The 27563-nt window shown below is 40.4% G+C and overlaps 1 protein-coding gene, 2 long non-coding RNA genes and 1 pseudogene across 7 annotated transcripts in view; 2 read left to right on the top strand and 2 right to left on the bottom strand.

The window, feature by feature from the left end:
• The window catches only part of LOC110043911 (uncharacterized), a 222544-nt gene that overhangs the window by 22641 nt on the left and 172340 nt on the right, over nt 1-27563 (top strand). The gene's annotated exons all lie outside the window — the stretch shown is intronic.
• On the bottom strand, nt 2425-18242 carry LOC149102722 (uncharacterized). 2 transcript variants are annotated; one of them, XR_016202169.1, is made up of 4 exons: nt 17961-18242; nt 13480-13558; nt 11964-12048; nt 2425-3637 (listed from the first exon to the last, which is right to left on the bottom strand). It is a non-coding gene; the product is annotated as an uncharacterized LOC149102722 (long non-coding RNA). The 2 variants fall into 2 exon arrangements; XR_016202168.1 differs by having other exon boundaries at nt 11964-12038.
• LOC149102723 (uncharacterized) lies at nt 10454-11265 on the top strand. Its single transcript, XR_016202172.1, has 2 exons — nt 10454-10814; nt 10891-11265. It is a non-coding gene; the product is annotated as an uncharacterized LOC149102723 (long non-coding RNA).
• Nucleotides 26521-27175, bottom strand: LOC149102721 (uncharacterized; annotated as a pseudogene).

The following is a 27563-nucleotide window of genomic DNA, read 5'->3' as shown; positions in this document are numbered from 1 at the left end:
ATGATAAAACACGATGGGCATTTGAAAACACGAGGGAAATGTAGAAAACACGAGCCGCAGGTGAGTGTTTTCTACATTTCTTGAGTGTTTCCAAATGTGCGGAGTGTTTTATCAAAGTGTAATACACGGCATAGACTTCTTCATTTGCTTTATGATATAGAGATAATGTGGTGAAGAACAATCAAACACGCTTTTTGTATGTTTTATATTCTGATAAAACATAGGTTTTTGACCAATCAGAGCGCGCACAGGGTCCTATCCATATTATAAGTGATAATATAATATAAATAGTATAGACAGGATCCTGCGCGCGCTCTGATTGGTCAAAAACCTATGTTTTATCAGAGTATAAAACATACAAAAAGCGTGTTTTATTGCTTTCGCGTGTAAAATCTATATCATAAAGCAAATGAAGAAGTCTAAGCCGTGTATCCATACAATGTGATAAAACACTCCGGACATTTGAGAACACTCGAGCAATGTCGAAAACACTCGCCTGCGACTCGTGCTTTCTACATTTCCCTTGTGTTCTCAAATGCCCGTCGTGTTTTATCACAGGGTAATACACGGCTCAGGCTTCTTTATTTGTTAAATAAAATATAATTTTATCACTGGTTGACGTATAGAAGGAAAAGACGGAGCTGATTATTTGCATTTTAACAAAATATGTTTTTAAAATTTAGTTTATTGGTTTCTTGCGGAAAAGAAAACATTATAGGTGTTACCCGCAGACAGTGAACTTCGCAATTTCCATGTTACTTGCGTTTCTCTTGCCCTTTAATTTTACTTTAAACGGAAAGTTAACAGGTAAGGTTAGGTTAACGGATAAGGTTAATCTCTTTTTATCGCTTTTTGTTTTTTGCTTCAAAGTTTGTGGGCTTTCGAAGACATCACACACGCTATCGACAGTTCCGTAAACGTGATGGGCAAACTCGGGTAAGTGGTATTGTTTACATATTTACTATGAATTTGATTAATTTAGACATGTTTAATATCAAGGCATTCAACTAACCTAAGTGTACGTGGATTTAGGGAAGTTTAGGCACAGAACTAGACATATTTTAACTGGTTGAAGCCTTTTGTTGTAAGTTTGGGCGTAAACTTGAATAGACGTCAACCGTGATTTTCAAACCTGAACAAAGGGATAAAGTCGTGCCCGTTTAGGGACAACCACTCGCACATGTAAAATAAATATTCTTTCCGAGAAATCGCGCTGTGAAAGTATTAAAGTTCTACTGCAAAAATGTGAATAGAGATAAAAGCAATCTCACTACGATCGGTTTTGAATCGTGCAGGTTTTGGCAGAACTACAAGTGCATCTAAAATTCGAATTTGCTGTTTAAGTCTAAGTTTTCAAACGTATTTATGAATGTAAGTTGTTACGATCATGTGCTTTTGGAATAATCTTTTAAGTCTCTTCATTGCAATTCGTTGGAAATATTTGTATTTTTTAAGCCTTCAAGTTCTCTTTTTTTTAAGATGTCTTGAAAATGACAAGTTCAAAGAAGTGGCCAAAGTAAACTTTTCAACCTTGGAAGAAAAGCAAAAACCGCCATCTCCCCGCCAGCCACCACAACATTTCCTATGTATTTATAGCGAGAGTTTTGAACTCTCGACCTTGTGGTACCACTTTGTACGTGCGCATGCGCGTTTTATATCATATTTTCGAATGAAATTTTTTAAAGTCTTTTGGCAGAAAACGTTTGTCTCTGTAAAGTTCACTTGTGATCTCGATCTTTCAGATGCCTTGAAAATGGCCAGTTTAAAGAAGTGACCATAAAAAAATTGTCAACCTCGGAAGGAAGGCAAAAATTGATGTGGGACACCGCCGCCTCCCCTCCACCACCACTAACTAGCATTTCTTTTATACTTACAGCGAGAGTTTGGTGCTCCAATCCTTGTGGTACAGCACACTCTACTACGCACGCGTACTAGGTGAGTGTCCCAGTTACAAGAACTGCGAGTCCGACTGTATTTTGTGGCTGTAAGTAACTGATAACTCCGTGTCAGGTAACCCGTAATTCCAACTTCGGGTTGCCCGACACGAAGGTATCGGTTACTTGTATGTTGTAACTGTAAGTAGCTGATAACTTCGTGTCAGTTTAAGCTTCGTGTCGGGGAACCCGAACTTTGAACTTTGAACTCTGCCTTAAACTTCGGGTTAGCTGACACGAAGTTATCAATTACTTACAGTTCCGTAATACAGTCAAGACTTACAGTTCTTGTAACTGGGACACTCACCTAGTACGCATGTGTATTAGAGGGTACTGAACCACAAGGATGGGAGCACCAAACTCTCTCTATAAATATAAAAGAAATGTGGTGCTGGTGGCGGGGAGGTGGCGTTGTTTCACATTGATTTTTGCCTTCCTTCCAAGGTTGACAATTTTCCAGTGGTACTCGTCGGGAATGTGTAAAAGAGTCTTGCAAGCATGGTTTTAATTTATTTTGTAATATTACAACTAACAAAAAACCAAAAGAAGATTAATATTCAGTACATATCTTTCGTGTACAATAAACAACAGTGTACTCGTTATAAGAATTAAAGCTAAGTCCGTAACTCTGCGTCTTATTATCTCCGCTGTATTCTGAAGATGTTGTGATAATAATAAAACCTTCATTTACGAACCTTGTGTTATTTTCCTCTGAGAGCTACGCCCTTCTTGAGTTACCGCTATATTAACAATATGTGCAACTAGATTATGGACTAATGCCTCGCGACAGAGTTATATTACAAAACCTTTGAGAAAAATAAAACGACTACATACCGCCACAGCACGGCACTGTTTTCCTTCGACAACTACAAAGTTTAGGATTAATTAATAGACTTCCAGAGAATTTTAAAGTCCTTTCAAGATAACTGCCACGAAATAAACTTATAAACTTCCATTCGACGATTTACTCAAAAAATAAGTAAGAAATATTTAAGGATATTAACCTAGCGGCGCTGTATGTGAACAACAACAGCAACAAGGAAATTAGAATGATTACAGATTAACAAATTAACGTCAGTTTTTCATACGTCTGTCCTGTAATTGATCATGAATTTTGTCATAACATTGTGGAAGTAGATGTGGATCCACGAGGCGATGCTCTGGCAATGTTATGACGAAATTGAGAATTTAAAATCATTATAACGAGAAATGATATAGTTTGAGTACTGACAGGAGTTACCTCAGAAACACATGACATATGGCGCATCTACAGATTTGAATAGTCCAGTTCTGGTCATACCTCTGTCACGCAATGCTATGCTCTAGGAAGATAGGGTCCCTCTCTCCCGATAACGTAGTGTTGTGTGACAGAGACAGAGTAGATTTAAAATGTTATCAGTCGAAGACTTTCCCAATCCTTTAACCACCCTTATTCCTGCTATGGTAATTGTAAACTTCGTTTTTCTCCACTACGGCGTTCAAGTTTCCTTCTTTTGGTAGATAATTTCACTATCGTGTCAAGACTCCTTTGTCGCAAAGTCCGATTCCAAAAACTATTTCTCAGCAGTAAGAGACATCTAACCCGTCACTGGTACATACACTATTCAGTAGACATAACAAATCTATCGGCTAGTCAGTCTCAGCCATCGCCCATGGTGTATGATCAATTCATCTTGAGCTTCCCACCCAGAAAAGCGTCCTACCTGGAATAAATGAAAACAATTTCTCAGCATTCAGTTACTGCAATATTGCCTATGTTTATTTTATATTACTGTATTTAGTTTATAAATACTATTACGTTTTGCCAAATTCTCGCTATGAAACATAACGTTAGCGAAAATTACTTCCATGGATTTAAATGACAAAACCATAGCTTCATTACAATCAGATTCTCGGGCGTTATAATTAAAGGTGATAAACAAACAAGATTAACTTACTAAACTGTTCAGCCTGACAGTTTTTCAAAATCCGGCCGATCCGCACAAAATGTGAGCTAAGCAATTAAATTGGCCAAATTTCGTGACTTTTCACAGTTATAGGGAACATAACGTGACTTCACGTCCTTAGATATTCCTTTTTAGTGCAGAGTGCACTATTGGGATGGTTATGGGGGTTGCCTGCCGCTAAGGAACTAAGGCACTAAGGCGCTATGGTGCTATGGCCCTATGGCCCTAAGGTGTAAACTTTAATGTTTGTTTAATTAATTAATTTCAATTAATTAATTAGTCTAGAGGCAAGGAAGTAGTGGGAGTAGGGTGGGAAAGGTACATGTGTATTGTTGAATTTAAAATGAACGAAAATCAACTTAAAGCACCAGTAGTAATTAATTTGTGCGTAATGTCTGGACCTTGAATGAAAATACAACCTTGAAACATACACACTGCAAAGGGGAAAAGCCGTAGCAGACTACCAAGGTAGATACAAACCGGAAGTGAACCGAGCAGGGGTGAGTACTTATGGGACTACTGTATCAGAGCTATCAATTGCGCTCTGCACTATCTGAAATTGTCTCACTAGTTTCTGCACGCAGTGGAAGAGAATCTTTTTGCAGCCCCCCCCCCCCCCCCCCCTCCCCTACCTTCTTCACACGCTCAAGAACATTACATTTCTCGGTAGACCCTAGTTCAACTCCTCGATCATGCTTGTATATAGCCAACTGGTCTGCCTCCCGCCAGTTGGGATTTTTAAGCCTATTATGTTTAGTTGACATATTTGTTTCTTTCAGTTTAAGTGGCATGCCTGTGAACTTGCTAGGTGTAGCTAAGCGCATTGACCACTACAAACAACAGCACAACATTTTTTCTGAAAAAGACCTTGCTACAACCACAACAAATACGATTTAATTTAAACTCTCACAAAAGTAAAAAAAGCGAATTCCATAGCGTTGGGCTAAAAGCAGTTCCTAAAAGGACAAAAAAAAAAAGGAATGACTTGACATAAAAATGGGGACAGTGGACGGTGGCAAGAGCGCATGCGTCATGATGACATTGTCACTTAAATGTGAATCGAATGTGTCAGGAAAATTAGCGAGCACGCATTTTTTCTGATCGTACTTTTTATAAGCCGCAGAGTTTTGTTAACAAAACCAAGAGACGAGATCATCGGCTTTGGCAAAAAACGCAGTATTTACGGCAAAATTTATCGTTGATTCTAGATTCTAATAATCACTGCTATGATTTCATCGTACTAAACAAAATTATGAAAACTATCTTGCAGTATTAAAAGGAACAAAAACAAGCCAACGCTATTTGATTCAGTTTTGTGATAACATTGCACAAGTCCTGCGTGGTGTAATGGAGATCATTCTCGCTTGACAGTCCAGATCAACACAGGTTCAATTATGGCTCAAGACTTTTTCTTTTTCTTCTTGTTTTGTTGTTGGACGCGCCTGTTCACTGTTTTGACCTCTTAAACTTTTAAAGAACAGGAAAGGATATAAGCAAAACCACAAATAATATGTTGTGGTTGACCATTTCAATTCTTCGCGTGACTTCTAAGAAGGAATCTTCGACGAGACATATTGAATACTTAGTAACAGTTACGCTAAATTTTGCTAGAGGAAGCAAGGAAACCAAAATACCAAATTATAAAATAACTGAGCTACTACGCGCGCTCTCATTGGTCGATAGATGTGTTTAGATGAGAGTATGTAGACACGGTTGTGACATTTTTAGATTCGCGCGTATTTTTGAGAATTATTTTATAACAGCAATACAGTACTTTTTCCGTGTTTACATAGCCTCATCTAAACACTCGCGGGGTAGGGAAAATTCTCGAAAATTATGCAAATCCTCCACTACGTCTCGGGTTTGTATAACTGTCTCGAATTCTCCCAACCCTCCTCGTGTTTAGATGAGGCTATGTAAACACGGAAAAAGTGCTCTATTTTTTTAAGTATTGACTACAAAACTTTCTCAAATGCCTATCAGGTCTAGATTGTCACGTGTATACAAAATAAAAGGTCCCTTAGGTCTAGTAAAATACATTTTTTTCACGAATTCCACCAGCCAAAAAAGAGCAACGATGAAGGGTGTATAGATCTGCTGAAATTCACACAGCAGATTAAACAAATCCTCTGAGAAAAGGATGTTCGTGATCTATTTCTCTTCTCCCTCCACCCCACCCCTACCAAAATCAACTGATACGCTCCCGAAGAAAAACCTTGTCTCTAAAGAAAAGGTCCTCTCCCTGTAAAGACAGCAGTTTGACTCTGTCGTTTAAACTGTCGGGTGCACCAAATCTCTCATGCGCTGGCGTGTAGAAAACCAAGTCACCTGCATATCGATAAACGATCGGAAAAGACACGAAAGGCGACGACCACGGACAATTCCCCATCGTACCTTTTTGAAACCCGCAAAATTTTGTCAAATAGCAAACGCACAATTTAGGGCGAAATTTATCCTATTTATCTAAAAACTCTCAATATATTATTAACATAATCACACAAGGTCTTGCAATATTCAAATGTAAATTAGGCACAAGCTGTAATATCTGATTGATTATTTGCATTAACAGTCACATGTGGTATAGTGGAGATCACTGTCGCTCCTCAAACCAGAGTTCCAGACGGCCACAAGTTCGATCACCACTCGGAGCTTTAATCACTCCTTTTTCTTCTTTTTTATTTTTGTTTTCTGTCGTCTTACTGCACCGCCGAAAAAGGCGTTGACTACCGAATCGGAGCTGCACACACTGCATTTGGCAAACTTTACAAAAGAGTCTTCAAGAACAAAGACGTCAGCCGAACCACCAGACTCATGGTCTACCAAGCGGTTGTCATTTCCACTCTGCTCTACAGCTGCGAGGCCTGGACACTGTACCAGAAGGACCTGATGAAGCTCGAGCAACTCCACCAACGAAAGTTCCGCTCCATCCTCAACATCAAATGGGACCATTACACCACAAACATCTCCGTCCTGGAGCAAGCTAACGCTGTTAGTATTGAGTCCATGGTGGTGAAACATCACCTCCGCTGGTCTGCTCCTGTCGTCAGGATGAGCGATGCTCGCTTGTCTCGACAACTTCTCTGCAACGAGCTGACCATCGCTTTACGTCCAAGAGGACGCCCTCTCCTCTGCTTCAAAGATCAGCTCAAAGCTACTTTCAAGAAAACTGGAATTGATCCGAGGACATGGGAGGCAACAGCCGCAAATCGATTTGGCTGGCGACAGTCCATTTCCACCGGGACTGCCATGTTTGAAGCGGAATGGAGGCCCAAAGCCGTAGAGAAACGTGAAGAACAAAAACGCCGTCTTGCAGCCCCTTGTCCACCGCCCACCCTCCCGTGACCTCACTGCCCTCGCAAATTCCATGCAAGGATTGGTCTGCTAAGCCATCTCCGAGGCCATCAAAGAAGAGGAGACTGTACTGTTAGACTTTATCATTTATAACCAAGGCTTATTCTGAGGTATTATCTAAAGTACTGCTGAAATGTGCAATACACGACGTCTTCGAATAATTTGTGTTATGAAACATGTCGAATTATGTTCATATAGATGACTGCGAAATCGAAGCGCGCGATTGGTCTAAACGGATCACGTGACCGAATATTTCCCAGCTAAAACTGGGGAATATCCGGATGTTCCCCAATTTTCAAACCGCGCGCGTTGCCAAAAATATTTGAAGGATAATAAACACAAAAGCTTCCATTTGGCATGAAAATATGATCACATATTTGTCCTTGGACTTTATCTGTTCCTCAAAGCTCATTATCTGTTCGCTTCTCGGAACAGATAATGTCCGCAGACAAATATCCTAGCATAGTTTCGCGCCAAATGGAGACTATTGTCAAGTTATTCCCCTACTTCACGTTATTTTGCTCACTATGAAGACAATTTTTACAATAACTGTCTAATTTCTCGGGCGTTGATTGGCTCATTTTTATCATCCGTAAGAGTACAAACGGATAAAATTTTAATTCATGCAAGCTTCCAACAGTTCAACGTTCAGTTGTCAAACCGTCAACTTTTTAACCAATGGGATTTTATAGACTTTCTTAAGTAGCCAATCAAAAAGCGAGAAAAGCTATTGACAATGTTCGCGTCCTTTTGAATAAAATTCACTTAGCTTTGTTTAAAGCAAGTTTACGGCGTCTTTTCCCCTCATTTCTTCCCGGCATTTGACCACTTTTGGGTCTTGTTATTGTAAAAAGCAAATTGACGTCAGTTTTTTATGCGTCTGTCCTCTTATTGGTGATAAATCTCGTCATAACATTGTCAAAGTTTACTGCGGAACCACTCGCCTGGGGCTCGTGGTTCTAGAGCCACTTTACAATGTTATGATGTAATTTATCATCAGTAAGAGGACAGACGCATAAAAAACTGACGTCAATTTGTTAAATTTACAATCCCTATACTACGGAGAGCTGTTTATTAGAAAACACAAATCAAAAGAAAGAGAAGTCAATTTCGGATCTCGTAGTTATAACCTATGAAGAGGCGTTATGTCAACATATTCAAGGGCATACACAAACAGCACATCAACAAAAGGAGAAGGAAAAATTAAAAGAAAATCGCAGAAAGTCAAATGAAAGAAAGAGGAAGCGGACTGAAAACAACGTCCAACGTTATTTTAAAGCAGAAGAAAAGTTTTTTAATTAATTTGTATCCTGTCTACTATGCTTGTTCTATAACACTTTTTTAACATTATTGGCATGGGTCGCACTTGGGCAAAGTTTTCATCTTTGCCGAGCAAAAAGCCACAGAAAATTTAAAACCGCAACCGGAAAGCAAAAACTCGCGTCAAACTGAGTAGGGTCGCACTGGGTTAGAATAGTGTCTGTGTTGACAACTGAAGTAGACCAGATATACGTTTATTCACATGTTGTCGGAAGACAGGAGCTTTTAAAAACTCCAAAGAAAAACCCGATACTGATACTTCTGCTTTTCGTTCGGTTAAATCGGCAGAATTTTCTTGTCTTTCGTATGATGTATGAAAGATGGGTTAACGAATGTCCAACTGTTTCGACTGCCACTACTGGTGAAAGCAAGAAATCGACATCAGCGAAGAATAATATGCCTGGTCATTTCCTTGTCCAGTAGAGTCCTGGTTCGATCTTCAGTGCTACGATCCAACGATGCCCTAGAATGTTTTAATCAGCAGCTTCGTGTGACAAGAAATACTTTTAACCGCATTTTGAACATGATGGGCCACCGTTTTGTACCTCAACAATCGCGTTTTAGAGATCTATAACCATACATTAAAAATAAAATACATTAGGACTCTATCGCCTGGGTCACGGAAACTCATATGTAAGCATTGGGCCGCCGAAAAAAGTGGGGAACTACGACGGATTGTAATGGTTGTAAAATCCACGACATGACAAAGAATAAGCGCGAACTGAAGATAAATCGCGCGCTTTTTTAATATCATCACTGTTAAATGAACGGCCCCTAATGTGAGTCCGTGTTAGTAACCTGTGTCCCGGTGCAGTCAATCAATATGATCAGTCTATTTGACTTGTGTACAGCTGACCGCGTTTTCAACCTCCCCTGAACTGGCCGACCAGTGGGAGTTGTGAAAATCTTTTAACACCCACACAGACACACAAATATGCTTTCGAATGTCTAAACGATTTGCCAAAGAGAAACTTCACCTCAACTTCTACACTACTGATTTTGGTACACAAGCGACTGCGAAAGCTTTATGTAGTGGTCAGCGGATGCATTAAAAAGTTAGCATGAATCGATGGAAGGAAGGAAGGAAGGAAGGAAGGAGCGAGTGAAGGAGTGAAAGTCAATGTCCTACTTAAACTCAGAAAATGACATTTTCTGAGTAAAAAGAGTAATTAAGAGGCCCTGCGCCTAAGAAACGACCGATGATTTCCGGCTAAAAAATAAAATCGGCCGATTTTTATCTCCCAAGTATAGGTTACCGAATACTATTTTAAAATGAATTTCTTTTGTTTCAGTTTCGCTTTAAACCAAAAATATCGAGCCGCAAACTTTTTCCGTCTGATAGCAGCAAAATCAGGCCGAAAATAAGGCCCCGCTAAAAACTGTTCGGAAATTACTATCGCAACGCAAAATAATGAGAAAACTACACAGTGTTGAAGAAAAAGGCCTTTTAATGCAATATCATTCGATAAACATCAAAAAACTGCCGAAGCGATTAAAAAATAAAGTTTCAAATATTGCATACTAAATTAGATGGAACGTTGGAGCTGATTTTAAAATAATTATTTCTCAAAAGTTCAACGCTTTTGAAAGCAGTCACAGTGATGAATCAGACATTGGAGGGATATACATCACGTTTCTGAAAAAACATTTTTCGGCCAAAGTATATTGACCTTGTACAAAGCGTTCAAAGTTACCGTGTTTACCGTTATCCTGCTACTTGGGCGAAACACTCCTCTTTTGCCAATACGGCCGTGGATAGCGTGGTAAACGCCACTTTAATCCTTGCTAGGCATTCGAAGACCATCCTGAGTAGAAGGACGTAGAATTAAAAGAGAAAGGAAGATGAAAAATACGTAGAAAAAGAAAATAACTCGAAATTACCATCTGCTAACGAAAGTTGAATCTGGGAAATGTCGTTGCGTGACAGCGGCCATTGACGTCATTTGTCACGTCAAGTCGCAAGAGCGTGGGAAAACGAGTCTGCAATGTCCTTCGGGCGGTCAGCGGCTAGGGATGCAGTCGTGACCCCATAACTCAGATCACGCTGCGGCCAAAACGGTGTGGCGTTTGGGGAAGTTTTTCTTTTTGAGTGACCATCATTTGTGAAAAATAACATAACATTGCTCCACTAAACGTCTTCTGGCCGGGAAAAATTGTTTTCCTATTTGTGTATTTGTTTGGATTCCGCCGCTGTGTAGACAAAGACGTCAATGGCCGCTGTCACGCGACGACATTTTCCAGATTCAACTTTCGTTAGCAGATGGTAATTTCGGGTTATTTTCTTTTTCTACGTATTTTTCATCTTCCTTTCTCTTTTAATTCTACGTCCTTCTACTTAGGATGGTCTTGGAATGCCTAGCAAGGTTTAAAGTGGCGTTTACCACGCTATGCACGGCCGTATTGGCAAAAGAGAAGTGTTTCGCCCAAGTAGCAGGATAACGGTAAACACGGTAACTTTGAACGCTTTGTATAAGGTCAATATACTTTGGCCGAAAAATGTTTTTTCAGAAACGTGATGTATATCCCTCCAATGTCTGTTTCATCACTGTGACTGCTTTCAAAAGCGTTGAACTTTTGAGAAATAATTATTTTAAAATCAGCTCCAACGTTCCATCTAATTTAGTATGCAATATTTGAAACTTTATTTTTTAATCGCTTCGGCAGTTTTTTGATGTTTATCGAATGATATTGCATTAAAAGGCCTTTTTCTTCAACACTGTGTAGTTTTCTCATTATTTTGCGTTGCGATAGTAATTTCCGAACAGTTTTTAGCGGGGCCTTATTTTCGGCCTGATTTTGCTGCTATCAGACGGAAAAAGTTTGCGGCTCGATATTTTTGGTTTAAAGCGAAACTGAAACAAAAGAAATTCATTTTTAAATAGTATTCGGTAACCTCTACTTGGGAGATAAAAATCGGCCGATTTTATTTTTTAACCGGAAATCATCGGTCGTTTCTTAGGCGCAGGGCCTCTTAAGTTGTTGGACTTGTCCTAGAATTTGATGATGTGGGGGTAACAATCAAGTAAATTCCCAGGGGTAATTCCGCCCCAGGGGAACTCCCATATCAATAGGACAGGGTGCTCGTCGTACCTTAGGGGATAAAAACGGTTTTGTTACCTCTTAGGCTGTTCAGCCTTAAAAGGTTCACATCAAGAACTCTTGCGGCACCTTTTAGGGTATTGAGGCGAAAAAAATATGACACGAGATAATTTGTTGTTTTAGAATTGGTACCTCTTAGGGGTTAAAAAACTTCAAGCCACGCCCGCAAAAAACAGGATCTTGGTGTCTCTTAGGGGTTCTTTTCAAAATTTCTGACGAGCACCCCCGTCCTTTTTATTTGGGAGTCCCCCTCACGGAGAATCTGAGCCAGGTTACGGTTTGGGTTGATAACTGCATAAGAACGCGTGTTTACCTGGGTCCTAGACAGCAATAAAATCATCAGTATCTTGAATGATGGTACATGGTGTTTATCCTCTTCTTGTCTTGTCTGGATTTGTCTCCACATGAAAAATAGAAGGACCCGAAAGATTTAAATCAAATGATTAATGGCTGGCATAGTGTGCTAACTGGTTCCTAACACAAGGAACCTGGCCAGACACTTTAAACAAAGCCTGTCTCATCAGGCCCAGGAGCATAAATGGCTACTACTACTGTTTTAGCCTTCTACGCAGATGCTGTATGGGCTTGTCACGCAATCTTACATGAAGGGCATGATTGTGTGACGGGCCTGAAGGGCATCTGAGGCTAGGTCTGTTCCAGTCACCCACTAATTCTAGGAGCAAGGTGGGGCAAGTAGATAAAACTGGGGGCCGCCTATGATGGACTAGCATCTCATCCAGGGAGAACAGGAATACAGTTCTTTCAACAGGATCTGAAGTGAATGGCTGCTCTGGTGTAACAACAGTCAGAAAGTAATAAGAAGGGCCCAGAATAACTTCCTCAAGGGTGGGAGGGGGGGCTGGGCCAGGGTGGATTGGTGGGTGGGTGGGGGGGGGGGAGGGGCGTGTCATACCCAAATACTATTTTAGTATGAAGAATGAATTACATGTAACATGATCTGAGGTGTTCTACATTCCGTAGGAAACATGACAAGTTATCAGTGAAGTTTAGAAATAAAATAATATTTACCACAAATGGCTTCAACTTTTGCCAGAGATCTGTCTTTAGCAACTTCAAACTTAAAAGGGTCCTTTTAAAATATATTCTTGAGTAGAGTCGATTTAAAGATCACAAAAAAAAAAAATAATAAACCAAATTTTTCCGTTTCCCATTTCCTGTATATCAATTTGTCTTAAGAAGTTAGCAATTCCTCAGTGTGTGAATTTACATGAAACAATATGGCTTTGAATCATTCACCTTTGCTCTGTCTGTGTAGGTCCACTTTCAATTGTTAACTTGTAATTCAAAAGGTTGGTTTATAAAAGTTGTTTAAAAGTTGTACCGCACTAAAATTCATCATTCCTTCAGAAATGCTAACATGGATATGTGGGTAAAATGTTTATCGCTCTAGAACCCCCTTGCAATCCCTTAAGGGGAGGGGGTGTTGGATGCCACAGATAGGGTCAAATCTTCTAACAACTGACCAGTCTTGACCACATTGGTAAATGGAAAACTTCTCTGCCCAAAACAATTAACTTCGTCTACCCCACCAAGCACATTAATAACAAGTATTCAAGTCATGCCCCCAAGAAATATTATTTTCCACTAAGTCAACTGTCTAAAAATTTGACTACATGTACTTGTACTTGAAAGTGAGATTAAAACTCATTGTTACGACAGGGGTTTTTTCTCTCACTTGCTTCAACTGCTGCAATGGCTTTTTCAATTCAATGACTAGAATTAACAAGTCAGATAATCTCTGGCATTAGGAAAAGTAATATACTTGTATAGATGTATTTTTTTCAAAAAAACATAAAACATTTCCATACCTGGGCAACTGTTATTACTGAACTCTTCATTGTAAGCTTAACAGGAACTATCATAGTGTGGTACTTTTGATGATGGAAACTGAAATAAATAAATAAAAATATTATAGTAAATAAATAATTTTGAAAACAACTCAACTTTATTTAGTACAAATGGCTCTTGTACAGTCTATAGTACTAGTGCAACCAACCTGCACAGCAAAACATACATTGCATCTCAATAGCCTAAAATGGTTAATTTTTGTAATTGATTTCAAATTATGTATCAAGCCAATAAGACAAGAAATAAATTATTTAGAAAAATGGCTCAGTTAGATTGAAGAGGAAGTCCAGTGAGCTGCAGTAGGAGAGGGGGTTGGCAGGGGTGACAGGAATGGAAGGGGTATGCCAGAGCTTACATGCAGGGAGTTAGGGAGAAACTAAACCATCTTCTTGATGCTCTGCTAACAATAAGTGAAGGAAAACCTCCCTCGCTGTGGGGATGCCTTTTCCAATATAACAACAAAGAAGCTTTGACACTTGCTAGTTCTTAATACATTCTGGAACTTTTAAATGAGTACATGTATGAATATGAGAATATGAGATAGATGATCCAGTCCAAACAATAAGAACTGAAAGAACCGCCGAGAAATAACAGTTAGACAAGCACAAAGCAAATGAACACCCAAACTCAACCCAACCAAACAAACAGATCGCTGAAAGTGTAGAGAAAAGCCTGCACTCTACAAACAGATGCAACCCCCCCCCCCCCCCGCCATCTAAACAACCAAACTGAATGAACAGGCAAATTAATGCAAACAAAAACAAGGATGAACACACCCAAACTGAACAAACAGATAGCTGAGAGAACAGAAATCATCTGTATTATAAAACTTCTTTTCAACCTGATTAATTTATGAAGGAGAAATTACTTAGTGCTATGATACCCTATGGTTTTTTCCTAAAAGTCCTTTTATTAGTAACAGAAGAAGAAACAGGGAAAATTATAAAAAATTTTGTAGAATAGATTTTGCTTAAATTAAAAAAAATGGAAATTTCCAAGTTGGAGGCGATTCCACTCCACAATTTTTTTTACAATTTCGCCAATGCATTACGCATTTGCTGTTGAAAATTTTTTTGCATTCAAAAAGTAAGAACACTGGATCAGGTTTTGAGATATTAGCTTCGTGGTTAACAAATATTTCTTGCATGTCCTAAGCGCAAATTAAAATCTCAACTTTCCAAGAACAGCCCTCGTGCACGTGTGAAGGTGGTCTGCTTATCAGTTAAGCCTGCAATTCCATGCGAATAAACACAAATTAATAGAGTTTTCTTTTTTGCTGTTGTTAGCAGCATAAGCGGTAGAAGAAGAGTACACTGAATACCCGAAGGTGAGACTGGCCAAGTAGAAAGAACAAAGAAAACATGAAAAGTAGTTTTTTCCTGCTCTTTGTTTAGATTGATAGCCAAGGCGATTGATCGCAACATCAACATCGCAATTTTCCTTTACGCTCCAGCAGAGCTGTTTAAATGAATGTTTTTCCTTTGAAGCTCTTTGAAATTGCCTGAAGGATGGATGTTTTCGAAGGTGCATGGAAAACTAACTGATAACACAAACAGCTTACTAAACTTGGCGGAAACAAAGTTTCATGAAATAGGCCTCATGCCGCCATGTTTTCTTTATTTCTGCAAACTTTAAATTTTGCGCGCATCTCGCAATCCTTCAGGTGATTGCATGATGCCTCACACTGAAGTGTGCGCTAGAGCCCAGGCATCTCATGGAAATATTACTGTTTTGAGCCTCCTTAATGGAGGTCCTTCTTAATTGGGTGATTCCAGAAAATATCCATATGCTACCACGGGCAGCATGGACATTTTAACCCCCCTTGCCTTAGGGAATTCCAAAATGTTCTACCCCCCATACCCTCTGAATTCCAAAATCGATAACCCCTCCTCCCCTCCAGAATTTCCAATTTTTTTTTCAGACCCTTTGGAATTCCTGTTTGATTGCCTAAAACTTGCACTGAACGGGAAACTTGCGCTTTTTTCCCCCTCGAAGAAAATTCTGCTCACAATTTTCGGTCAAGCAAACAAGCAACTCAAGTTTGTTAACATTTAATAATTGATTGCTAGCACCTGCCTGATTGATCTTTATCCTGCTTCAGCGGTGGGTTCGCGCTTGATGATTTACAAACTGGAAAAGTTATCAGATCAGCAATTTCAAGCGAAGCTTTTGCCATCTTCCCTCTCTGGGAAATCAGAGCTGAAACCCCCCCATGCATTTGGGATTCCAAACTGCATTAACCCCTCCCCGCCCCCCCCCCCCCCCCCCAATGCCTTCAGAATTTCAGTCCAATAATTCCCCTCTCCCTTGGAATTCCAAGATGTCACCCATGGTATGGTATGAGGGGTGTGAAGGGGTAAAATGGGAACTGGGATTTGCCCTTTTTTGGGCTGGGAAATGGGATTTACTGCACTGGGACTGGGATTCAACCACTGGGAATGCGACAAACAATTTCGAAAATGGGAAAGGCATTTTATTTTAGCGCTCTCTGACCTTATTTTTTGACACCACTGCTTAATCGAGCCTATTCTTTTGAATAAAGAATTAAAATTCAGCATCATTAGACCTCAGTAGACACATAGAATCATCATATTTTTTATTTCCGCGTTCTAGCAATTTTGGCTCCACACAGTCTTAATATTAGAGACTTTTAGATTCATGTTTCCCGCAAATGGCTAACTGCTAGGGATCACGTAACCAGAGCCAGACGTCACGTTCGAGGTTTTCGACCCGCATTTTGAACGTCAAGAAGTAGGTTTTCATGTAAGTCATTTACCGCACGCTTTATTGCCTTGAATTGTATTTTATGCCACGTACAAATGCTGAAATGGAATAAAGTGACCCTTTTTCTACAAATCGGATGAATGTTTCAGGCAAATAAGCAATTACCTAGCCTTTTGTTGTTATTTGAAGAAAGGCACTTATCCTAAGTGGAAATCCAATATGGCGGCGGCTTAAGTCGAATGTGTGTTTTGTGATGCTTTAGTTCTTTAGAAAACTACACATGCTAGAAAACATTTTTTTTCAAATTCAGCATTATTTTGACAATTTCTACTGCATTGACAGGATGATTTCTATTTGCTCCAATTGACTTCAATCTAAATCTGTTTACATCCGAATGGTGAACGGCAAACGTCTAACCTCAAACCGCAGTTTGACGTTTGCAGTAAATGTGGATCTAAAGGTCTCTGGTCAGGGGTTTGTTATTGATGGAATGATGTGTGCATGTTTGCAGGTGGCGGGAACGTGACGAGCACAGCAGCAGCGAAAGTGGAGACAGTGAGTCTGAAGAGGATTGTGCAGATGATACAAGTGGTTTCAATATGGTTATGCCAACAAGAGTTGGAAGACAAAGACCGCTCATCAGAAGAATGAGAGATTTTCTGCAGTCACAACAAAAGGCTAGGTAATTGCTTATTTCCCTGAAACATTCATCCGATTTGTAGAAAAAGAGTCACTTTATTCGATTTCAGCATTTGTGAATCCAAACGACGTCAGTCCGCACTCTTAAGTAATTATACACATTAGTCTGCAGACAATCACTGGGAATGGGATTTTAGATTGGTAACTGGGATTTGGACCAAATTTAAGCTGGGAACTGGGATTTGGCAAAAATTTGGGCTGGGAACTGGGATTTGGTACCCCCCTTCATGACCCTCTGGTATGGATATTTCCTGGAATCACCCAATAGACCTTCTCACTCGGGCAGTTTGTTTTTCCCATTACAGACCACGTGATATTCTCTAGAGAGTGGTTCTTTTATCCATCTTAAAATTATTTATTCATATGCCCACGACTACTTGAAAATTTGAAAGGAAGAATTCTCAAGAGTATCATCACATGGTCTGAAATTGGGCAACAAACTGCCCAGTCGAAAAAGCTCTATTAAATTTGGTGCATGTAAAATGCGACGTTTAAACAGGCCTTAGCTTAAGTCTTAATATTATGACTATTTGCCCTCAACCCCGGGGGGGGGGTACTTTGGGAATTTCTGGGTGGGGATGTGCCGCTGGGACCCTGGAACCCTTAGCCTATACAAGAACTAGTTCAGCTGGATTTTGCTAACCTATACTAGAGTAAACTCCCCAAATCCCCCCATCTATCGACACTGTTGAGGTGATTTGCGTAGATTTAAACTTGCCGATTTGATTTTTTTATATTTTTGAGTGGCAATTCCTGGTTTCCTTATTCTAGATAAAATCTTCAACCAACCAGTCCGTTTTGTGAAAAATGATACCCTATTCTAGACCCAAACGCTCTGATTTATATACCCTATCCTAGAGTAAACTGCTTGAAAACCATACCCTTCACAGCGGCACATACCTATATAGAGGCCCCCCCCCCCCCCGCCCGGGCACTCAACGAACACGACTTGTAAATAAAACACATGTTTGCGAAATATACAGCTAACGTGATCAAAGAGTCACATGAAAGTTCATACCATTTGCTTGTTTCTTTTTCCATGTGATAACAAATCCCCCTTTCTTAGATAAAGAAGCCCATGGACGCAGCTGCTTTCCTGTATCATTTGGACGGTTACTTTCTTGCCAATTTAAACGTACGGCGAGCGGAGTGTCATCTTCAGAAACCTCTGAGCTTGAACCGTCCGGAGCTAAACCTCCTCTATCAATGATTTGACCCTTGTCTGATATCAACCACTTCGGAGCAAACATTTTCATCAAATAGATGCACGACAGTTGACTTCTCCTTTACTTAGCTCCTCATGACTCTTATGTATACGATCTTGATAACCGACTTTTGGCTAGAGACGACCACTAGTGTAGCGGCTAACATCATTTTTTTGGCAAAATTGTTCACTTAGTGATACAAGGATGAAATTTCACAGAAATGTTTTAAATTAAGTATTCTTTCTTTCTGATCGATTAGCCACTTCAAATTTGGCGGTATAACACTTTTTTTTAACAATTTACTTAATAGGTGGTCTTTATCTCAACATGGCCGCCATTAACTCTAGGTATAGAGTTAATTCGCAGTCTTATACAGGAGAAGTTGATGATGTTGCAGTACAAAAGTTCATTGTCGAGTAAAGAAACTAAAAAAATACCATAGCTGAGTAGAAAACGTTGGCTGCTGGCAAAAATGTTCGCAGGCTATCAAGAGTCGCAGAAGGAGCAGCCTTTATCATGGCCAGCGGAACATGTCTGTAAGTATTTTAGAATTTTGTACTTAGGTTATTTCGATAATAGATTTTAGTTTTAACCCTCATATATTACTTGTGCTTGGGTCAAAAGGTTGACATATGTTTTAAAGGTTTTTGCACTTTAAACCTTTCAGACGATTCATCTCAAATATAGGTCTTCACATAGAAATGGCTGCTCTGAAATTTATAGAGTCTTTATTTCAGGACAGTGGTTAGACAAGTGCTCTTGTTGAGGCAGGAGTTGCCTCATCTGGTACTTCAGAATCTTATCTGTCAGCCTCAAGTGTTACCAGATCTCGTCAAGCACATCATATCACAGCATGTTGTCTATACAAGCAGCGGCAAGCTGCATATAATAGCTATAGCAGAGATACATCTTAAAGTCCACAAGGTGTTCTTGATTTCGGAGAGTGGTGTAAGAAACAAAGACTCGAAAGTCCACAGTTTGCATTTCGTTTTAGCTCTAGAGCTAACCATTCTAACATTGGTTCGTTCATTTAGAGAAGCCAACTTTTGCCTGTATCGTGAGAAGCTGGCAGAACTTTTGCCCTATTTCTTTGCAAACAACAATGTGAATTATGCGTGGTGGCTTTAAATTCACCTCAGAGATATGATGACCATCGATCAACAACATCCAGAAGTAGCACAAATCTTGCAAAGAATTCTCGTCAATTGCGATCGACCAAGCCCACGAACAAAACAATACAGTCATCAAGGATGATGGAGAAGCGATAGGCTTGACAGAGGACCCTACAGCACTCTGGAGGTGGATGATAGCTGGACCAGAGGTGAGCCGCCTAGTCGCTCGCTACGAAGAGGTTGCGGAAACTTAAGATACAACAATCAGTAGCAAACATCACGAACAAGGCGGAAGTGCTCAAATAGCAGTCTGAGAAAGTGGAAAAGCTATTCACAGTATTTAAATAAATGGGCAATCCTTTTGAATAAGAGTCTGCAGACCTCCTTGTGTAAGACAAAAAGCTAAGGACATTGCCGATCCGGCTAATTAAAGACTTGTTGCAACTCACTATGGCAGAGGCAAAGATCAGTTCTAATCCTTCATTGAAGGACTGAAGAAAGATGAGCACACCTTGTTTTATCAAATAGAAAGACGAGATCACTTTCTTCAAGCAAGAGGAAATTTCCAGTGCCGCCAGTTCCAAGGAGAGGACACTGAAAGAGGACTGTCACCTATTTTCCCAACTTTTCATTTCATGTCAAAGCAGACAGTGTGATTTGCATGATTTCTTCCAGCACGAAAACCAGTCAGCTCCGGCTTCCCTCAGTGACAGTGGGAAACTTCACAAATGTCAGAAATCGCAATTGGTTGAGATACTTGAGTCTAAGACTTTGATGCCAAACACAGAACCAGAGGCAGATGCAATCATCATAGATGGATTACTGAGCTCTTGTCAACTCCCAACCCCCACGTACATCAAAGACATTTGATGACTACGCCAATGAGGACATCCTTCCAAGAGTTAGACCATATTCTGCCAAGTACCAAAGAGTTGACATTGTGTTTGATGTGTATAAGGAGTCCAGCCTGAAAGTAGAGGCACGATCCAAAAGGGGCAAAGGGATACGAAGAAGGGTTACACCGACCAGCAAGACTCCCCAAAATTGGACAAGCTTTCTGAGAGATAACAACAACAAGACTGAACTTTTCCATTTTCTTGCAGATCGGTTGTCCGAAGCAGACATGCCGTGCTTGGAATACGTCTGTTGCAATCGCATAATTGGGTTAGAAGATTTAGCACCATGTATGCACGAAGAGGCAGACCCACGTATTTTTGTGCACGCATGACATGCGGCAATGGACGGCAGTAAGGCTTTAATAATTAAGGCAAACGACACGGATCGATGTGGTAGTTATTGCCATGTCTGTCAAGAAATCCTTAAACGAGCCTGGTCTTGAAAAAGTGTGGATTGCATTTGGCCAAGGAGGAAATTTCCGATTGATTCCAGTGCATGAACTGGTAAACACAATCGGTCCAGAGAAAGCCAGTGGACTCCCATTCTTTCACGTGATCCGACACTGTGTCTGCTTTCCGTGGCTAAGGAAAGAAGTCTGCATGGCAAACATGGAATGAGTGTAAAGGGGTCTCGACCACCTTCACCAAACTCAGTCATTGTGTGACATCTCTTGAGACGCTGATCTGCAGAGTCTAGAGCAGTTTGTTGTGGTCATGTATGACAGGTCCAGTGCAGATACAAGTGTGAAAGATTGAAGACTGAATTTCTTCGCTCGCAAACAGTCTGCCCTCAGGCTACATTCAGAGCATGCTGCCTACCAAGGAAGAATTATCTGGGGTCAAGCCACTCTCCCTCGACCTGTCACAAAAAGTCCAGCTGATGGGGGTGGAGTAGGCGAGGTGACACGTGGCAGATACTTTGGACTGACATTCCATCAGTTGCTGCAAGTAGTCGAGAACTAACCAGATGTGGCTGCAGGAAGGACTGTTGTGGAAGGTGCAAATGTCTTTGTTCTGGGTTGAACTGTACAGCTTTGTGTAGCTGCTTGTGTGAAAAGTAGCTCCGCCTGGTCATCGACTATAGTAGGCATGCAATTTAAATTGAATAGCAGCACTATTTGACACTGTTACGAAATGAAAAGCTTGTTTGAAAAGCTGTTTTTGAATTAGCCAGCTAGAAACTGCTGGGCGTAATGAATTGCTGTCCTGAATATCAGAATTCGCTTGAAGTAGGCATGTAATGTAACTTGTGTATTTGAAACGTATACGTGATCAGAGGTAGTTTAAAAAAGAATTGTTTGGGAATTACCCAGCTAAGACACTTCTGGGCGTATTGAATTACCGTACTGAATACTGGATAGGCAAATAATGTAACCTGTATATAACAGTACTATGGGATCATGAGCGCCTGTTAAAGAAAGAATTCTTTAGAATTGTTTGGCCATTTTCAGAAACTGAAAGATGTATGGAATAGTCAATTGTATCTAAAGGACGCTAGCAGTGAAACGTTGTAATCATGGAGTAATAAACTGCTCAAATTTTGCTTCAAGATGAGTTGGAAGTAAGGATATTACTTAAAATGGCCGCCATTTTATCACATCGTTCCCATTTTTAGCCATTTTGAAAAAAACTCTTGTTAATGCGAATTTCAGGTGGCTAGTCGACTAGAATAAAAGAATAGACAATTGAGAATGTTCCTGCCAAATTTCATGCTTGTATCACTAAATGAACAATTGAAGCTGTTAGCCGCTACACTACACGTGAGACTGATCCTGCTAGCGCGCGAATCACAGTTTGCTCCCCAAACAGGGTAGAGTGAGATGATGCGGAGGCTTCTAAATTCACCAAAACTGCCCTAAAACGTTCTATCCTGCAACTTTAAAACAACAAATCTAAATGTATAAATTTTTTAAAACATTTCTTGGAAACTACTTATAAAGCAACCTAGTTATTTGACCTGACTTTGGTATGGTATCGATACTTTCCCCACTCTACAGGGTGTACATTGTTATGTTACTTTGTGACCAGGCCTTGTTGATAATCGGCAACACCGAAAAACCTGTCAATTGTAGCTTTCAAGAATACCCTCAGAAATGATTTAGGAGATAACCGAAGATTTCACGGCTGGCTCAAGTCTTGAGGTAATTGCTGCATGCTTTACACGAACACTCAAAAAGACATATGATGTGAGAAAGAACTTTGTAGTGTTTCCGCCGATAAGATGCCGCAAGCCGCAACTTTGCGATAACATTGATGCTAGTTCCGCTTGATCTTAGACATCATCATCAAAGATGGTATTTTTTTTCCTATGAAACGTCCTCCGCTCCCAGGTGATCCAGTTTTGGGCCACATTTTAGGTCTGTACGTGCAAACAGACCATTAGTAATTACATTGGAACACAATATTCTCCTTAACTACTCTGACTACTACGGCAAGACATCTATAAAATTGTATCTGTTTTTTTTTTTCAATATGTCTAATGCACATTTAAAAAAACAGATATAATTTTATGTTGTCCTGTCGTGAATTTAAGCAACAAAGTACTTTTTTCATGTTCACATAGCCTCGTCTAAACACGAGGGGAGTTGGGAGAATTCAAAACAGTTATGCAAACCCTTGACTTCATCTCAGGTTTGTCTAACTTTCGAGAATTCTCCCAACACCCTGAGTGTTCAGATGAGGCTATGTAAACGCGGAAAAAGTACTCTATTGCTTTTATAAAATATTTCTCAAAAAAATGCACAAATCTAAAACATCACAACTGTATTTACATACTCTCATCTAAACACACTTGTTGACCAATGAGAAAGTGCATAGTATCTCAGTCATTTTATAAAGTTTGATATTTATGTTTTGATTTTCTCCAGCTGAATTAAATGATGGACTCAAATGAGTTTCTTTTGCAAGCGATCAGAGATAACAGGCACACATGCATAGGGAATTTGTTGGCTTGTAAAGAAGTCTCTGTGAACTTTGTTAATCCAGTTAATCAGCAATTACAGCTCTCCATGTTGCAGCAAGACATGGAGATGTTGAGCTTATAAAATTGCTGGTTTCTTTTGGGGCTCACATTAATGGTGGAACTGTAGATCTTATGACACCTTTACATGAAGCATGTCTTGGTGGTCATCCTGTGGTTGTAGATGTCCTGATTGCCGAAGGAGCTGATGTATGTATTACTGCTGTATTAGTCTGTCCACAGATCCTCTATTTTGTCATGAGTTTGTCAAGATCACAATGAGTCAAAGTATTAACCTTGGAAGGTTTTAAAATAATAAACTTGTAGCAAACAATAAATGTCTGTGGACAGTCTATTGCTGTGTAGCCTGCAAATATGTCCAGCCTAGTCTACATACAGCTATCATGAATGTCTCAATAATTTAGTAACTGAGTGTCATGTGAGATGGCTGTAAGGTAAAGGAAAGTCTGCATACAAGCCAAGTAGCCAATCAGGCTAGAGCTTATCCTGGTTTCTGTAGCATGAAGCAACTTGGAGTATTTCTACTCCTCCCTGGGTGGGATGTCAGTCCATTGCAGGGTTACCCCCGGCATTAAGTTCACCGGTACCCATTTATGCACCTCAGTGGCGTTTGAAAATAATAAACTCTTAGCTATATAACAGCAATATATGTCTGTGGACAGACTATTGCTAGGGGTGGTGAATGGTCCTTCAAAACTCTGGGTCTCATGAAATTTTAGAAGAATTTCATGGGTCTTGCAGTCTCGTTTTTTAGTGGTTATGTGCGTCTTGCAGTCTCAATTCTTATATGAAGCTGTCTCGGAGTCTCGATTTTTCACAAGGTTAAGGGTCTTGAAGTCCCGATTTGTTCCTTTATCTGTTTTTATGAACGACGTCTTCCAGCTTCACTTGATATTGAATTTCAATGAAGCAGCTTACAAATTTTCCAAGAAAAAGTTAATCCTAACTTTTAATTCTACTAAATTTTCCTAATTCCACAAATAGGTACAAAACCTACCGCAACATCCGTTTTGGCGCCAGAAAAACAGTTATTTTTCTCTAGGATATCATAACGTAGTGTCTTATAATCGAATTTCCAGTCCCAGTCAGTTCCAAGAAGCTGGCTACAGGTTGCACAAGCTCATTCTAGCTCTCAACTAAATCTGAGGCTCGAATTTTAAGAGTCTGGACGCTTTGAAGTCTCGGTCTCGCAATCTAAAACGTCAAAATGTCTCGGGCTGGCAGAGAAAAACGCCTGTCTCGCCATCTCGCAAACACTCGCATTTACCATTCACCACCCCTTATTGCTGCATAGCCTGCAAATATGTCCAGCTTAGTGTGCATGCAGCTATCATGAATGTCTCATTAATTTAGTAGCTGAGTGTCATGTGAGATGGCTGTAATGTAAAGGAAAGTCTACATACGAGCCAAGTAGCCAATCAGGCAAGAGCTTATCCTGGTTTCTGTAGCATGAAGCAACTTGTAGTATTTCTACTCCTCCCTGGATGGGATGCCAGTCCATCACAGGGTTACCCCCAGCATTAAGTTCACCGGTACCCATTTATGCACCAGGGTGGAGAGAGGCACTGTGAGAGTAAAGTGTCTGACCCAAGAACACAACAAAATGTCTCCGGCCAGGGCTCGAACCACGAGGCCTGTCGGACTGCACCTTCCACTGTATCGGGAGGTTAATCTGTGTAGTATTATAGTCTTTTTTGACAGACACAGCATAGCCAGACATGTAGGGGCTGTGATGCCAACCTAAAATAATCAAAGTCTGGAATCTTCAAAATTGCATGAAAATGCCTCTCTTTGACCCCAAAATATGGCAGACCAAAAACAAGGAATTTAAAAAAAGATTGAACTATAGAACTGGGACAAACATGACAGAAACATCCTCATCCTTCCAAAAAACAAAGTAAAATTGCGAACTGCTAGACCATTACACTACCTTGAAAAAAATTAAACCTTGCTTTGGTGGTTTTACCTTAATTTTTACAGGCAAATGCATCTGACATCGATGGAATTACCCCATTGTGTTTTGCTTGTGCCAAAGGATCAGTAAAATGTACACGTCTGTTAATAGAAGCTGGGGCTGAGGTGAATCCTTCATTGACAGTTATCTTCCCACCCCTTCATGAGGCAGCATTAAATGGACATATTCACAGCCTAGAAATACTTATACAGATGGGTGCTGACCTAGAGAAATCCAAGAATCAATTTGGAACAGCTCTGCATGTTGAGGTTACATGGAATACATGAGAATTTTACTTCATGCTGAGGCCAATCCTAACTCGATCAAAAGACACCAAGTTCCTTTGCACACTGCAGCTCTGTGCGGATATGAAGACTGTACCTCACTGCTTATAGATTACGGAGCAAATGTTTTCCAGAGAAACTTGCAGAGTAAAAGACCTGCGGACTTAGCTACCGATACAGCATGCAGAAAAATACTTCAGTCTAAATCTGGTGCATAAATGAAACTAAATTACAAAAAGCTTTCACCATAGTAACCCTAAGTCTGTTTTTTGTATCTACAAAAAATTTTAAGGGGGACCCTCTTAACAGCACTTACTGGGTTATTTATTTGTTTATTTATTTATTTATTTATTTATTTTATAATTTTCAGTTTCTGTGTTAGTTCTTTTTCAAAGAAAACTGCAAATAAACAGGAACAACTTGTGATGAGCTTATTTTTCTCTCGGATATGGCTCTCAGCCAGCTGGTCATTATTCACTGAAACAGAAAAGTGTTTAATTCCATTAAATCTTCATCTCAGAGGTATAAATAGACTAAAGCCAGATACCCAGAATACAGACTCTGGTACTGTTAAGGGATGTTGTCAATAGTCTCATCTACTTTTATATAGGACTATCCCACCGCCCACCCCCGCAAGCCCACAGCCCTATCCCCTAAATATCAAGTCAAATCTTGTTTTACAGTAGACCAATTTCAATACATTGAAATTCAGCCTAAAACAATAGACCTCAGCATGAGGCTCTGCGGAATAACTACAGAGTTTGTGGGATTTATTCGTCAGAGCCTCGTACTGGGGTCTATTTTTTTAGGCTAAATTTTAATATATCGAAATTGGTCTATTCTAAATGAACAATGAAATTAAATTTCCATCAATGAATTCATGACTTTAATGAGTTGGCCGCCTTCAATTCATTCTCTACTTGGATGAACGCTTGACCGAGTTTTTTGCTTGTTTAATTCATTAACTTAGGCCTTTTTGGAATGTATGTTTTCTTTCTTCCAAGGGTTCAATCTGATCATCATCATCATCATTGCCTGTAGCCCCGTCTGGGGCAAAGGTCACCAATAAGCACCCTCCAGTCATCACGGTCCTGGGCCAGTCGTTGCAGTTCTCCCCACGTGTGGCCATTTCTCCTCGTGTCTGCCTCTAAGCCACGAGTTTCTTGGTCGGCCCCTCTTCCTTTTCCCCTGAGGGTTCTAGGTGAGAGCTTGCCTTGTGATTTTAGATGAGGACTTCCGAAGGGTGTGGCCGATCCACTTCCAGCGTCTTTGAAAGATGTCATTTTCTATAGGCTGCTGTCTCGTTCGTTTCCACGGATCTTGGTTGCTGATGATGTCTGGCCAGTGTATCTTAAGAATCCTTCTGAGGCAGGTGTTCATGAAAGTCTGGATTCTTTTCATAGTGGCGACGGTGGTTCTCCACGTTTCGGCTCCATAACGCAATACAGGCTTCACGATGGTGTTAAAGTGCTAGTGCTGGTGCCGAGAAGTGATGATCTCGAGACATTCTTCAGCTGTTGGAAAGCTGCTCTCGCCTTCCCGATGCGAGCTCCTACATCAGCTTCTGTTCCCCCAGTGTTATCTACGATGCTGCCTAGGTAAGTGTAGCTCTCCACCTCATCCAGCGCTTCACCTTTCAGCATAATGGGAGTATCTGTGACCGTGTTGACCTTCAGGACTTTACTCTTTCCCTATGGATCTTAAGGCCCAGACGTGCTGAGGCGTCTGTAACAGCGCTGGTCTTTTCCCGCATCTGATGTTGAGTGTGCGAAAGAAGGGCCAGGTCGTCAGCGTAGTCCAGGTCATCCAACTGCTTCCAGTGTCCATTGGATGCCATTTCGCCCGTGGGCTGTAGATGTCTTCATTACCAGTCCATCGTCAGAAGAAACACAACTGGCAACAGTAAGCATCCTTGCCTTACTCCAGTTCTTACCTCAAAGGTATCAGTGAGTTGCCGTCCATGGACCACCCTTTAAGTCATCCCTTCGTACGAGTTTCTGAATATATTGGTTATTTTCTCCGGTGTTCCGTAGTGTCTCAGTAGCTTCCAGAGGGTCTGCGAGTCCACGCTGTCAAATGCTTTTTCATAGTCCACAAAGTTGATATAAAGAGGTGAATTCCACTCCAGGGACTGCTCCAGGGTGACACGCAGCGTGGTGATTTGGTCGGTGCAAGACCTATTCTTACGGA

The sequence above is a fragment of the Orbicella faveolata genome, unplaced genomic scaffold (assembly GCF_042242905.1).
Source record: "Orbicella faveolata isolate gen_17 unplaced genomic scaffold, um_ofav_v1 contig_35, whole genome shotgun sequence".
Classification (NCBI taxonomy): Eukaryota; Metazoa; Cnidaria; class Anthozoa; order Scleractinia; family Merulinidae; genus Orbicella; species Orbicella faveolata.
This window is presented reverse-complemented; position numbering and strand designations above follow the sequence as displayed.